At 37.5% G+C, this 14,386-nt stretch overlaps 1 protein-coding gene and 1 long non-coding RNA gene across 4 annotated transcripts in view; one reads left to right on the forward strand and one right to left on the reverse strand.

Moving 5' to 3' along the window:
• The window catches only part of LOC309632721, a 34,705-nt gene extending 24,858 nt beyond the window's left edge, over positions 1-9,847 (reverse strand). Inside the window, exon 1 of the long non-coding RNA XR_014247031.1 lies at positions 172-9,847. This is a non-coding gene — a long non-coding RNA (uncharacterized lncRNA). The remainder of the gene's footprint in view (positions 1-171) is intronic.
• The window catches only part of CNTNAP2 (contactin associated protein 2), a 2,074,761-nt gene that overhangs the window by 1,244,122 nt on the left and 816,253 nt on the right, over positions 1-14,386 (forward strand). The gene's annotated exons all lie outside the window — the stretch shown is intronic.

The raw sequence follows: 14,386 nt of genomic DNA on the forward strand, positions 1-14,386 counted from the left end.
CCTCTCCCGTTGCGGAGCACAGGCTCCAGACACGCAGGCTCAGTAATTGTGGCTCACGGGCCCAGTTGCTCCGTGGCATGTGGGATCTTCCCAGACCAGGGCTCGAACCCGTGTCCCCTGCATTGGCAGGCAGATTCTCAACCACTGCGCCACCAGGGAAGCCCTTCAAACCTGTTTTTGTTTAATTATATATGGGCTATTAATTTCTGTATGTTAAAGTTATGCCTTGCTATGTGATTAAATCATCTCTTTGTATCTAGTAGTTGCTCCATTGATCTTTCTCAGTTTTTCAGATCGTCATATCATCTATAAATAGAGGTAGTTTTATGTCTTTATCTTCAAGTTGTATGCCTCTATTTGCTTTTTGGTTTTTTTTTGGTGGTGGTGGGGCTCGTCCAGGATTCTACTTGCTTTTTTTTTATTGTTAAATATCTGCAATATAATGTTAAATCACGATGAAAATAGTGGGCAGCATCATCTTGTTCCAGTGGGAATTCTCTACTGTTGTCCTTTTTGATAGATGCTGGCTTTTGGAGACATGGACATAAAAATACATAAAGAGGGACTTCCCTGGTGGTCCAGTGGTCAAGAATCCACTTTCCAATGCAGGGGATGCGGGTTGGATCCCTGGTCGGGGAACTAGGATTCCACATGCCTCGAGGCAACTAAGCCCTGCACACAACAACTACTGAGCTTGCACTCCTCAACTAGTGAGGCTGCGTGCCACAAACTACAGAGCCCACATGCTCTGGAACCCTCGCACCACAACTGGGGAGAGAAAACCCACATGCCGCAACTAGAGAGAAGCCTGCAGGTCTCAACGAAGATCCCGAGTGCCGCTTCTGAGACCTGACGCAGCCAAAGATAAATAAAATAAATAAATAAATAATAACAAAAAAATACATACAGATATAAGTACACATACATAAGATCATGTTAAAGAGGTATTCATCCTTTAATTCCTATTTAATAGAGAGTCGTTTTTTGGGTTTGTTTGTTTGTTTTAAAGAACTGGTATTAAATTTTGTCTAATTCCTTTTCAACATTCCTGGAGATGATCATATTGTTTATCTCATTGGCTCTATTAATGTGATGACTCATATCATTAGACTTCCTACTGTTGAATTGTCTTGCATTTCTAGAAGAATCCGCACTTGTTCATGATATAATATTATTTATAATGTGTTACTGAATTCTGTTTAATATTTTATTTAAGACTTTTGTGTTGATACTCATAGTGAGAGTGGTCTGAATTTTTTTTTTGTCTTTGCTTGTGTTTTGTTTGGGTAAAATCTATGTCAGATTTGTCATTGCTGAAGTTACTTCATGAAAATAATTTGGAAGTTTTCCTCTATTTCTATGCTCTGAAATAGTTTAAATTGAGCTTTTCTTTTCTACCTGTAATGTTATCCAAGCTTCCAAAGAGCTATTTGTTCATGTAATTGATTTAAATTGAGATGATGAGGTCAGAAATGTAGACATACGTCTTGCAGATTGTAAATAACATGAGTTTTTTAAACTGAGTGACCTGAAGACAGTGAATTCTGGCACTGTTAATTATTACTGGTGTAACTCGAGCAAACTATTTAATTTTTTGAAATCTTTTTTTCTCACTATTAAGTGGGAGTTATAACATCTGTTAAGCTTATGGTGATAATTTTACTTTTGTTCTACTAGTGCATACATAGATATGGAAATTATTGTTGTATGTCACCAATTCCCAATTTCAGGGGTTATTCAACTTACAACAGTTTGAAGAGAGATTAAGGGACAAAAATGAAAATATGTGGAATAGAAGCTTTGGTGAACCTTGTCTACTTCTGTGACATTAAGTTTCTTCTACTTTTAGAAGATGTCGAGCACTTAGTATTAATGAAATGGATGATCAGAAAGTCAAAGTTGAGGATAGGGCTGCCTGTCTGTCACTACAGGAAAGTATTTCCTGAGGTCATGAGAACCATATTCTACAGGGCATGCAGTCAACTCTTGCACACCAAAAAGAAGATTAAAAACCATGATCCGGTCAAATGGGGGATTGGTTTCTCAAATGGAATTTTCAAATACAGATCCTGCACAATGAGCACTGGCAGACCCAGTGTTATTAGAAGTCACCGGGATGTTTTCTTAAAGTTGCAGTGCTGGCAGCTTTATCCTGAGCTCTGACCCTTCAGGTATATCTACTCAGGACTTTATTAAAATCTTGTTCACTTCACTTGTGTCAGAAAAGAAAAGCTAAGGCTTCTTGAAGGTTGATGGCCTACAGGAGAAGCCTTCTTTTAACCATTTTGGTGTTTGATTTATAAACCATCCAATGCACCCCTGATGAAGCAGCACCAATCCTGCTTAGATTTTAAATCCTTAAATTAAATTTTGTTGTGTTCTTGAAGTTAGAGGGCAAATACAGAAATCATAGCCCTGTTGGGAAACTGTCCTGGCAATATTAATGTAGTTGTGATTTTGCTCAAATATAAAACTATATACTGAATATATGACCCGTATCATAATTCTAAAAACAATGACAATCACAAAATACTATATAATTCAATAGAAGAGGGGAAAGAGTTGTATAAATGATGGCAATTCATAAAACGAGAGGAATGCAGCTCTGGCTCTGCTGAATAAATATTTCAATTAAACTAGAAATCGTGTTGCAAAATAAGCAAAATCCAAGATTGAAAAAAACCCTAAAAAATCACCAAAGAAAATTCCATGTTTGACTTGGAAATAAATGGTGTTGGACAATATTTTAACAAGTGTAAAAGTAAGGTAAAATTAAACAGAGTCGATGCTTAGCATATATGGTAAGGAGATATTTATTGAATCGATATATGAAAGAACACAGCAAAAATAAATCCTCTGTTGATGTAAAGTTATATAAGTTTGATTTAACTGCAAAATGCTTTAAATTATAGAATGTTTAAAAATTTATTTTTGCTCTAGTATTGTAAATCAGTTCTCTTAGATAACACATAACAGATAATGATGTGTCTTAAGTTCCTATTTCATAAATTACCATGAATTTTAACTTTCCTACTATATATACGTAGAAAGAATGTATTTCTCAAAAAATTCATAATTAAAACACACTGAAGGGCTTTTCATAGTTCTTTCTTTAATTCTCAGAATTATTCTCTCAATTTTATATCTTAGCGAGAACCAAAGAATGATTTTCAGCCTCACTTATACTGATGATATTGGACAAGTCACTTAAATAATCTGAATCTAGGTTTACTCTTCTGTAAAATGAGGAATATAGTGCCTAATTCACATGGTTAGTTGTGAGAATTAGAAGTGGCAATTTATAGAATTATTGAGTGCTTCCTATGAACCAAGCCCTATGCAAGGGTCTAGTAACACAAGATGAATTAGACAATTTCCCACCTTAAGAAGATGGCATTCTAATGGGGAGAGTACAGATGAGTGAAGCAACTGCTGTGAAAGAATGAGAGCAGTTTTCTAACCCAAGTCTACACTTCACTCTCCAGGAGACAGGAGGTACTAAGGAAACTGGGACAACAATAGCTCAGATTCTTCCTGGGGTGTGGGGACTGGGGAAGGCATTCCTGTTTGGATTTTTAACGGGGAGAAGTTTACAGGAAGAAAACAGTTCTGGGGTGAATAGGAAGCTTTAAGACCTAAGGAAGTTGGCATGTCTTGGACAAGCCTTTTCTAGGGCTGAGCAGTAGTCTTTGCGGGGGAGAGGAGCAGGAGAAGAGGCCGAGGAGCATCCCTTCCTGTCCTTTTTCCACGCCCCCTTCCCTTGTACTTCTCTCTTCCCTCCCTCCCTCTCTCCTCTTTTCTCTCCCTCCCTTTCTATCCTTTTTCTTATTTTTTTCTAGTTCCTTATTCCCCTTCCTTCTTCCTTGTCTTCCTTCTCTCTTCCCTCCCTTTCCCCTTTCTCCTTACTTCCCATTCCTCTCTCCATTCAACAGCATTTCTCCAGTGCTCATATATCAGGCATTATTCAAGGGAGACCTGATCCCTCCGTGATCTAGCTAATGTAATGTAATTACAGTCTGTATATCAGGTTCAGTCCGAAGGTCAGTTCCACACATAAATTATGCTTAATAACATGTCCAGTGAACAAGTACAACTGCCTTTTGCAAAATTTAGCATTCTCTTCATCATGTAAGTATGTTAAAATAGTTTCTTACTATCACTTTTTATTTGTACTATATCAGGCTGATATACAGGGGAAAAAGTATTTGAGCCACTTAATTTGAAATTGTGCTTTTGATTGGATTTTTAAAATTCTTCGAGTGGTTTTTTTTTTTTTTTAATTTATTTATTTATTTTTGGCTGTGTTGGGTCTTTGTTTCTGTGCGAGGGCTTTCTCCAGTTGCGGCAAGCGGGGGCCACTCTTCATCGCGGTGCGCGGGCCTCTCACTGTCGCTGCCTCTCCCGTTGCGGAGCACAGGCTCCAGACGCGCAGGCTCAGTAGTTGTGGCTCACAGGCCCAGTTGCTCCGCGGCACGTGGGATCTTCCCAGACCAGGGCTCGAACCCGCGTCCTCTGCATTGGCAGGCAGATTCTCAACCACTGCGCCACCAGGGAAGCCCCAGAGTAGCTTTTTACCTCAACTAATGTTCTATGTTGACTACTCCCTCAACATGTTGTTAGACGGTGGAAGAAACACAGGACATTCCAGCTGAGGAAGGTGCATGAGGAAAGGCAGAGAGGCAGGTGTGGTCAAAGGACAGTAAAGATCTGGCCTGGCTTCCGTGTGGTTAAGGCTCATCCATGAGTGGGATTGAGACCTACCAATGCCGAGAGGCATGCTGGATTCTGAGCGTATGAAGAGCCCCTAAAAATGCTCCTATCTTCAGGGAATTAGTGTTCAGTTCAATGGGGTGACAGATAAATACATAGAAAATTATAACGCAATATAAAAAACAGGAGATTAGGTTCAACAATGTGTTATGGGAACATGTTCATTTAAGAATAGTAAAAAAAATTTAGTAAGAAATATAGTAGGATAGGGAAGTTTGGCTTAATTTAATGGAATGTCTTAAAATCAGAATAAAGGTGTTGAATTTGATCCAAAGCCATGAGAAGGCTTGTAGATTTTTACACACAAAAAATGTTAAGATAAGCAGTCTTTTTGAAGACCAAGCTGATGAATATGGTTTAGTTTGCTTAGTTTGCTATTGCTGTGTAACAAACTACCACAAACTCAGCAGCCTGAAACAACCCACATTTTATTATTTCACAGTTTGTATAGATCAGGAGTCCATGTGGCCTTGGCTGGGTTCCCTGCTTAGGCTCTTACAAGTCCACAATCAAGGTTGGTTCAACTGGGCTCTTATCTGAAGACTCTGAGGGGGAAAAACCCACTTCTAAGCTCATTCAGGATTGTTGCAAAAATTCAGTTCTTTGTGGCTGTAGCACTAAGAACTATTTCCTCGCTGGGTTCAGCCAAGGCTACTCTACTCCTAGAGGCTACCCGAGTCCCTTCTCATGTGGCTCTCTCCATCCTCAAGCCACCAATAGTAGGTTGACTTCTCATGCTTTGAATCTCTGTGACTTCCTCTTCTGCCACCAGCAGGAGACAGGTCTCTGCTTTTCAGAGACCGTATGATTACACCAACACCATTTGGATCATCCTAAAGTCAGGCGTGCCATAGAACATAATGTGATCGTGGGAGTGATATGATGCTCACAGGTTCTGGGAACTGGGGCAGGACATCCTTAGTTAGGGGCTTTTTAGAAACCTGCCTACCGTACAGGGTAGGGGGTGGAAGTGAGGAGGATGTCCTGGACATTGTTGGAAGCTATGTTCTCAAAATAGTGACAACAGGGAAAAACATAGGTATATGCAAAATCAATTCGAAATAGAATTGATGTGATGGGCTCACAGGTTGGCTATTGAGGAATCAAATCTATAAAGGAGCGAAGAACGTTTGTGATTTCAAGCCTGAATCCCTAAAAACAGCTTACAGACAAAAACAAGAAAAATGCCAAGCCCCTTGGGGTAAGGGAGGAAGAGTCTCCTTCATTCCAAGAGCCAGATTGTATTTTCTCATTTTCTATCAAACTCTCTGGATGGTCATACCTCAATCTTTTCATTCTTAAACAAATATTTTTCTTAATCTAAAGCCTTATTATCTATGCCTTTAATCTGAGACGTGCTCTAAGAAACTACATTATTGCATTTGTTTCCTCCAAGTCTTGAAGTACAGGCTGTCTCATCTGTAACTTTTACTCAGATGATACTATATAGTCCACTTCTGAAAGAAGATGTAGAGATCAGCTCCGCTGTCCTGCCAGGATAATCATCACAGGCAACCGACCAAGCGCAAGACAAAAGACAGATATGGTTGTAGGTTGCCAAAAAAGACCACCTTGCAGATCTGCATAGTTGATGCTTCACACTAGATGAGAGAATAACCCGCAGACATCCTGAGGGGACAAGGAATGCATGAGACTCTTCCTGAGGCACGCTTCTATATCTTACATTCACATTTCTCTTTGAAAGAAATATGCTCATTACAAATGGACTGCAAATGTCTATTGCATTTTGCACCTTGCTAAGACTTCCTCTTGCAGATAATGTAGATAGCCAGAGAAGACATATCCATATTTGACATGTTACCAATTTAATAGGCATATGAGTATTTCACATATTAATTTGTCTTACCTGTCCCATTAGGATTCCCTGCTCTGTTAAAACCAAAGAAAAACTCCTTTTAAATAAATATCTGGTTCATTAGCTCCTTGTAACATTGCAAAATATTAGTATTTTCATGATTTAGCGTATTGTTCATATTTAGCACATACGAGTAAAAAGATACCCAGAGTCCTTTGCTATTTAACAGTATATAATCATGCCTTAGTATATATAAAATCATACATGTGACAGTAGAAGAAATGAGCATAACAATAAATTCCAGTAAAATAAGTTATCCAGTATAGCAGAAACAGTGCCAAATGTGTAGACATATAGACAGCTAAACCTTAAATTTTAAAAAGCATTTTAACCTTATTTTTATTACTTATAAATTTTTGTAAATATAAACTTTCAGGTGGCATCCTAGATTGAGTTATTTTATGAAATCCTGTCCTTACTGCTTCATTATCATTTGTGTGCAAATCTATATGTAAATGACCTAAAACAGGTCCCGAACTGTACAGGTCCTCGGCCTGTTCGGAACTGGGACCCACAGCAGGAGGTGAGTGGTGGTCCATGCTCCCCATCACTCCCTATGGCCTGCATTACCTCCTGAACCATCCCCACCCCCTGCTCCCATCCGTCCGTGGAAAAATTGTCTTCCACAAAACCAGTCCCTGGTGCCAAAAAGTTTGGGGACCGCTGACATAAAATATAAAGATATCTACTCTGTCATTATAATGCTTTGTATTTATCATCATAGAATCATTTAAGAGAAGAAAAAGGAAACAACATTGTTGTGAATTGTTTGTTGTATATTTGTTCAGTATTTCTAGTAAGGCTTGATTATCTGATATTAAGCAATGAGGAGGTTACAAATAAATATAATTGGTTTGTTTTTACTTAGGATTGGTTCATGCTTATGCAGCATTCAGCCCTAAAGTAAGAATGCCCTAATTCGTAAGGTAGAGAGAAGCAACTAGAGAGTTTTAGCATGTTTACAACGCAGCATCTCAATAGGTAGTCATTTCTTTCTGCTTAAGAGCCTAGGCATCAAGAGTCTGCAATTTAACTTGAGTATGGATTTGGGAGGAAATTAGACATAAAAATCAGTCCTGAGAATGACCCATTGATTTTACTTATAAAATCAAAAATGGATCAATTGACAATATATTATGTGGGTTTTCAAAACATTAGAATTCTTGTGGTAGACAGAATACTGTAATGGCTCCCACAATGACATCCTGATAAACCTGCGAATAAGTCACCATACATAACAAAGGGACTTTGCAGGTGTGAATAAATTAAGGATTTTGAGATGGAGGGATTATTCTGTATTACCTGAGTGGGCCCAGTGTAATCACATGTCCTTCTCAGAGGGAGCCAGTAGAATTAGAGCTGGGGAGAAGATAAAAGGAACTATGAGGACAGAAGCAGAAATCAGAGCGGAGAGAAGATCCTGTGCTGCTGGCTTTGAAGATGGAGGAAGTGAGCCGAGGAACACGGGCTGCCTCAGAGGCTAGAAAGGCAAGGAAACGAATTCTCCCCCAGAAGCTGCAAAAGGAGTGCAGCTCCCTGGACACGTTTCAGACTTCTGACCTCCAGAACTGTGAAATAATAAATGTGTGTTGCTTTAATCCAGTGTGTTTGTGGTAATTTGTTACAGCAGCAATAGGAAACTAATATGCTGCCCTAGAAAATCCCTTGTGCCCAGTACCCTGGTGTGTGGTGAAAAAGATAGGTCTGTAATGATGCTCCACACGGGGGGCCAGGACTCAATTGTATGTGCCCAGCAAAAATGCATGTGCAGACTTACTTTATGCCACCAAAGGCCACTTTTGCCTCTAAAGCAGGAGGATCCTTGTGAGTCAATTATCCCTGCCACTTCGCCTATTCAGATGTGAGTAGGCATCTACCCATACACCCACCATGTGGGGTCCGTGAAAGGCAGCTCTTCACTGAGGCTGGGCAGAACTGCCACCTTCCCACCCCAACTCCTACCCACTCTGTGACTGCATCAGTTGAATACATGCAGAAAAGCTACTTTACTCTTGTTGTTTTGTTTTGCTTTACAATTTGGTTTAAATTTTTCCTTAAACCAACTTTAGTTTTGAAGTTAATCTTTTGAAATTGGGCTTTGAATGCACCTAGATCAGATTTTCCCCATCAGAGAAGAACCAGTGCCCTCATTATTTTCATAAATGTTCTTTGTTTTTGTTTTTGCAGTTTCATTCCCTGTGTGAGTTACACCTAAGAGGAAATGGGTTATTTGGGAGGCTTTCATCAGCATTAACCATAAAATCCTACCTGGTCTGAGTCAGGGCAGCTGGTTACATATAGGGCTGTGAAGTTGAATTTTGACCTCGGTGTTCTATATCTGGTTAGGACATTCAAGCAGAAATTTTGATTTTTTGTACTTGGTCAATTGCTTGGCTAATTACATTGAATTATTACTTTGGAGCAGAATTTTTGCTGTTTTCCATGGGGGGATCTGGAGGGATTTCTATTACTGTGGTATGTCTTGAGCTAACTAACCTCAGTCATGGTAAACCAAAAATGAATTCCTAGACGTACATAGAAGGGAAATGCTAAAGACTTTCACTTGCTTTTTAATATGTACACATACAATGGAAACTTGTCACTCCACTTGTAAAGGAAATACTTGTGAGATCTGCTTTGCAGCAGTGACAAAAACAATCAGCACTAAAAAAAAATTTTGTTTTGAAATAAAATACTTGGTGGCAAACTCAAGTTTAGGCTTGAATAATTAAGTTTGGGGATATACTTTTGCGACCTGAGGCATAAGCCTCTAAAAACCCATAGTTTATTAATAATCTGAAACATTGAGAAAGACTCAACAGTTTTGACATAAATGATAATGCCATAGTAACTTGAGAGTAAAAGCAGGATCAAGAAACTCTAACCAGAAGCAAATTACAGCCTATCAGTTTTTCTATAGGGCAATCAGACCACTTTTAAGTGAGATAATAAGTCCGCAGAAATGAGCTGTTTGTAATTAAAATTAAGCATGCCAAATCATTTCATGACCATTTATAAAATCAAGTGCGTGTTAATTAAACAGTTAGATTTTCATTGTTATTACTTTCTTTAAAATTATTTCATTTGAGATGACTTATTTTGTTGAAAGTGGTTCAGCTTTGGGGTGTTCTGAAATTTTATTATTGTGGATTTGAAAAAAATTGTAAACATCTCCGTAATTTCCACCTCTCTTCACCCTATACTCTTTTTTTTTTTTTTCCAGTTTGCTTTTTTTTTTTTAAAGAAATTCACGTTCTTTTATTTATTTATTTATGACTGTGTTGAGTCTTCGTTTCTGTGCGAGGGCTTTCTCTAGTTGCGGCAAGTGGGGACCACTCTTCATCGCGGTGCACGGGCCTCTCACCATCGCGGCCTCTCTTGTTGCGGAGCACAGGCTCCAGACGCGCAGGCTCAGTAATTGTGGCTCACGGGCCCAGCTGCTCTGCGGCATGTGGGATCTTCCCAGACCAGGGCTCGAACCCGTGTCCCCTGCATTGGCAGGCAGATTCTCAACCACTGCGCCACCAGGGAAGCCCCACCCTATACTCTTAAATGTTGAGTGAGGGTTCTTCCTGGCTCCAAATCTGAGTTGAACAGTGAATGACTTGTTTTTTGACTTACTATTTTTTTTTTCTGTTTCTAGTGAACTGAAGATTAGCAAAATAATGAGTTCATAGTAACAACTTTATAATGTTGTTATAAATAACTTTATGGTATCTATCATAGAACAGTGATTATAGCCCTGCTATCACATCCTTTGTGCAATCTTGATTTCTTAACTTAAAACTAGAAATAGAGGTTGAGTGCCTAGTTAGGAAGTGACAGTGTCTAGGTGAATGCAGAGTCAGCTTCTAGGAAGGAGAACAATGTAACATCTGTCTAACATTTAATGTCATTATTAGTCACATATAAAAATAATGAAATTACCTCCTTACCCCTCCCAGTTTTGCTCTTAAGTTTCCAGCAATGATAGATTCCTGACATGCGCGATTCACCAGGCTGTTACAAGCCTTCCTACCTATCTCTGTCCGTGCTGTTCTCACATCCAGGAGTGACTTCTTAGATTCTTAACTCTCCTTCATCCTGAAAGCAGCTCAAGCCGCATTTCCAAAGAGCTGGCCTGATGATGAGCAACCGCACCCCCACCATAGCATCATCTGCACAGCCACCGTGCATCCTCCCAGAGTATCCTGTCGGTGTCTCTGCAGTGCCGCGTGCGACAGTGTGTTGATTTTACCGCATGCCCTTAGAATCCCCGGTGCTTCGTGCACTGCATGGAACATAAAAGGCGCTCAGCAAGTGTTCTTTCCATTTATAAATAAGACCTAAACTATCGCCTACTTCTCATTAGTTTATTCTTCAGTGAACCTGCAAGACATCGTCTCTGGAAACTATTTCATTTTCCAACCCCTAATAATGTTAGTCAGTTTACTTACACTGCCAGCTTCATTCTTAGGTAAAATGTAAATTCTCAAATAGAACCCTAAAGATAACAATATATTCAATTCTGTACAAAGACAAATAGGACAATCTTTAGCAATTTATTTTGGAACAAAATCAAATTAATGAGATAGTCGTCCTACAGAATGCTACCCAGGACTTCTATAGACAAGTGAAAGTTCTTAAATGAGAAGAAATTTGAAATGATTTATTTCTATACTCTTGCTTAGCCAAGTATTAACATAAATGGTGATAATAGTGGGTAATAAACTGGAAACTGTCTTCTAGTAAACATATCAAGGGGAGATATTGACATTTATGATATCAGATGTGCCCTGGGATCCTCTATCTTTTTTTAACAGAAAAGAAACAAGTGTGAACACTAGAAGACAAGGATTGAGGATATTAATCTGAGAATTTTATTTCTGGCAGTAACAAGCTGTGAGACCTTTGGAAAGCTGTTTAGAATGTTATGTTTGCCCAGAATTATGTGTATCTCTGAAGGAAGTGTTAAGAACAGATTTCTTTTTTTAACTTTTTACAATCTGAAAGTTCTTTGATTCTTTTTGTGCTGGAACATCTATAATAGATGAGAAGTTTCTTACAGGTTTTGCTTTGATTAAGTAATTCATCAACATGCACTTATTGAAGGCCTACGATGTCTCAGGGGCTGACACAGGTCTTATGTGTCAAATACCAACCTAAAGATATTTAGAATCTAGTTGAGGTACAGTAAAATAATCATGGGATAAAACAAAACCCTATGTCATGGGACTTTTAATCAAGTATCCTCTGGCTTCCTAAATGATAATTGCCTTCTTCCCCTCAAATATTTTCCAAATCCCCATCTCCATTAGCGAAGTCTCTTTTCTGTACTCCTTAGAGAGTCAAAATCTACATACAGCCTTTTTGCAAACTATATCTGTCACAAACTGCTTCCGACAGAGAGACTTCTGACCAGCTCAATTTACAACAAACGCTGCCTTTCAAAGAGACTAGCATGTTTTTCAGAAAAAGTAATAATAATAAGTTAAACAGTGAGGGTAATAACAAAACCACAGCAGTTGTTGAAATCATTTACTACACTATTTGTTTTGAATCAGCTATAAAAATAATGTCAGAAATATTCATCTCATTTCTTCCTTGTACAGATACTAAAAATCTGTATAAATATAGTATATCTACTTGGATCCAGTTTTTAAAAAGAAAAAAAAATAAAAGAATTGATAGAGCCAGACATTGGAGAGACTGTATCCAGGCATTCCAGTTGTTTAAAGACAATAAATATGTACTCTGTTTCTTTCTTACTTCCCCAAAAAAGGGGAAGTAAGAATTATTTGTTAATTATGTGCTTCCCAAAGATCTCTAGTTTGCAACTATGATTCTCTATTGTTACTTAAGACAATTATGTAGCATTTAAAAAGCACTAGATAAACATCTGTGCCCAAGACCTGACTATGCCACAAATATCCTTTGTCACCTTGGGTCTACTTAATTTCACTGAATTTCCAGTTTTTAGTTCCTTCATCTATAAAATAAAGGGATTAAACAAGGAATTCTGTAATTCTTTCTAGATCTAAACGTTTACCACTCTATTTCAATGGTTTGAGATTTCTTATAACCCAGAAATACACAGATGATAATTTTAGAATGAAAAAATCCAAAAAAACAGCAACACACACACATATTATGATAATTTCATGGAATCATAAATTTAGTAGTTTATTAACTTCATGTTTGAAACAAAAATTAAAATATCTTTAACATTAAGAGTGGAAGTGGAAATAACATTATATATCTGAGACTGCATAAACAATCTGCATGGTAAAGAGGCTTAATTATAATAATTCTCTCCTAATATGTATTTCATTTGAGGTTTTCTGCCATCTACAGCTCTTTTCAATATTACTGGTGACAGTAGTCCCTCCTAGAGATTGTATATACATGAATAGTTTATTCTTGTAGGAGATCTGAGTTCATTTCTAGACTGCTGACTTTTTAAAAAATTTAGAACATGTCTACATGGTACACAAATTGCTCAACTCAAGCATAGAGCAATGGATTTATTACCAGTGTTTGAGCAGACTCTCATCCTTTTTGCTTTGCTGTTTCATTAAAAAATTTATCAGATCCTCTGGCTTGACAGGGTCAGTTTTGGTTTTCAAAGTCTTGGGCCAAATGTCTAACTGTCTTAGGAAAGCCGTGAGCATTATGTGTTCCAGAGTCATGGGTGTCTTCATTTAACAAATTATGTAATAATGGAATCTCTTCCTTAATTCAGTTCTTCACTGGTTACTGTTTTTATTATTTTAGAGGAGAGGAGGTGCAAACCTTATTGAATCTCCTGGCTACAAGTTCAGCATTGAATAGACATCTTAAACAAGTTAACCATATCTAGCTTGTTTGTGTGTATATGTGTTTGTGTATGTGTATGTAGCTTAAGTGAAAACATTGCCATATTGATATCTAGAAAACAAGAATCTATTAGTTATATATTTCTGCCTTGGGAGAATTTTCTTTAATTGAATGCATTCTGTATAGACCATTAGAAGCCATTTGTGTCTCCCTATTCTTTAGACTATTGATTCAACATGTATGCTACTTTTTAAACCCGATCACACCAAAACAGGACATTTTAAATGTTCTTTGTTAGTGAATGTTTGGAGATAAGAATGCAGTGATGCCTATTTAAGGGGATGTTTTCAGTTTGATTTCTGGGTTGTAAGAAGTGGTGAACCCATTAAAAAAGACATTGTCCTTCAAATAGTATTATTTTTTGTGTAAATTTTTCTTATTTGTTAAACTTACATCAGTTTTTTAAAAATAATGATAACTACTTGTATTCCTTTGGAAACATAAACTGTAAAATAATTTAACTATTGTTTTCATGGTAACTTTATTAATAATATCACTTTGTTTACAATATTTAATCATCCTAATCTAATAACAATACAATTTTATAGTATCCTTTCAAGTTACTCATGCTGTTACTTTCTTTAATAAAAGAAACCTGTAAATTTATGGGGCTTCATTTTTGTATTAACTATTATTTTATCATTCTTTTGGTATTTTTTTGTAAATTGATTAACTTGTAAGTATAATATCTTTGCTTGACTATTGGGTTTCTCCAAGTTCGGACTTGCTATTCTAGCAGTTATAGCAATACATAAAGTCTTCACTAATTTTCAGATTAAAGGGCTTATGTTAGATGTGTTATTTTTTCATCTATAAATGAAATAGCATTCTGGTAGATGTGGAAATTATGTAAAGCCTTTGGTCAGACAATTTAACTTATTGTTT

The sequence above is a fragment of the Balaenoptera borealis genome (genome assembly GCF_965194805.1).
Source record: "Balaenoptera borealis genome assembly, chromosome: 7".
NCBI classification, from domain to species: domain Eukaryota; kingdom Metazoa; phylum Chordata; class Mammalia; order Artiodactyla; family Balaenopteridae; genus Balaenoptera; species Balaenoptera borealis.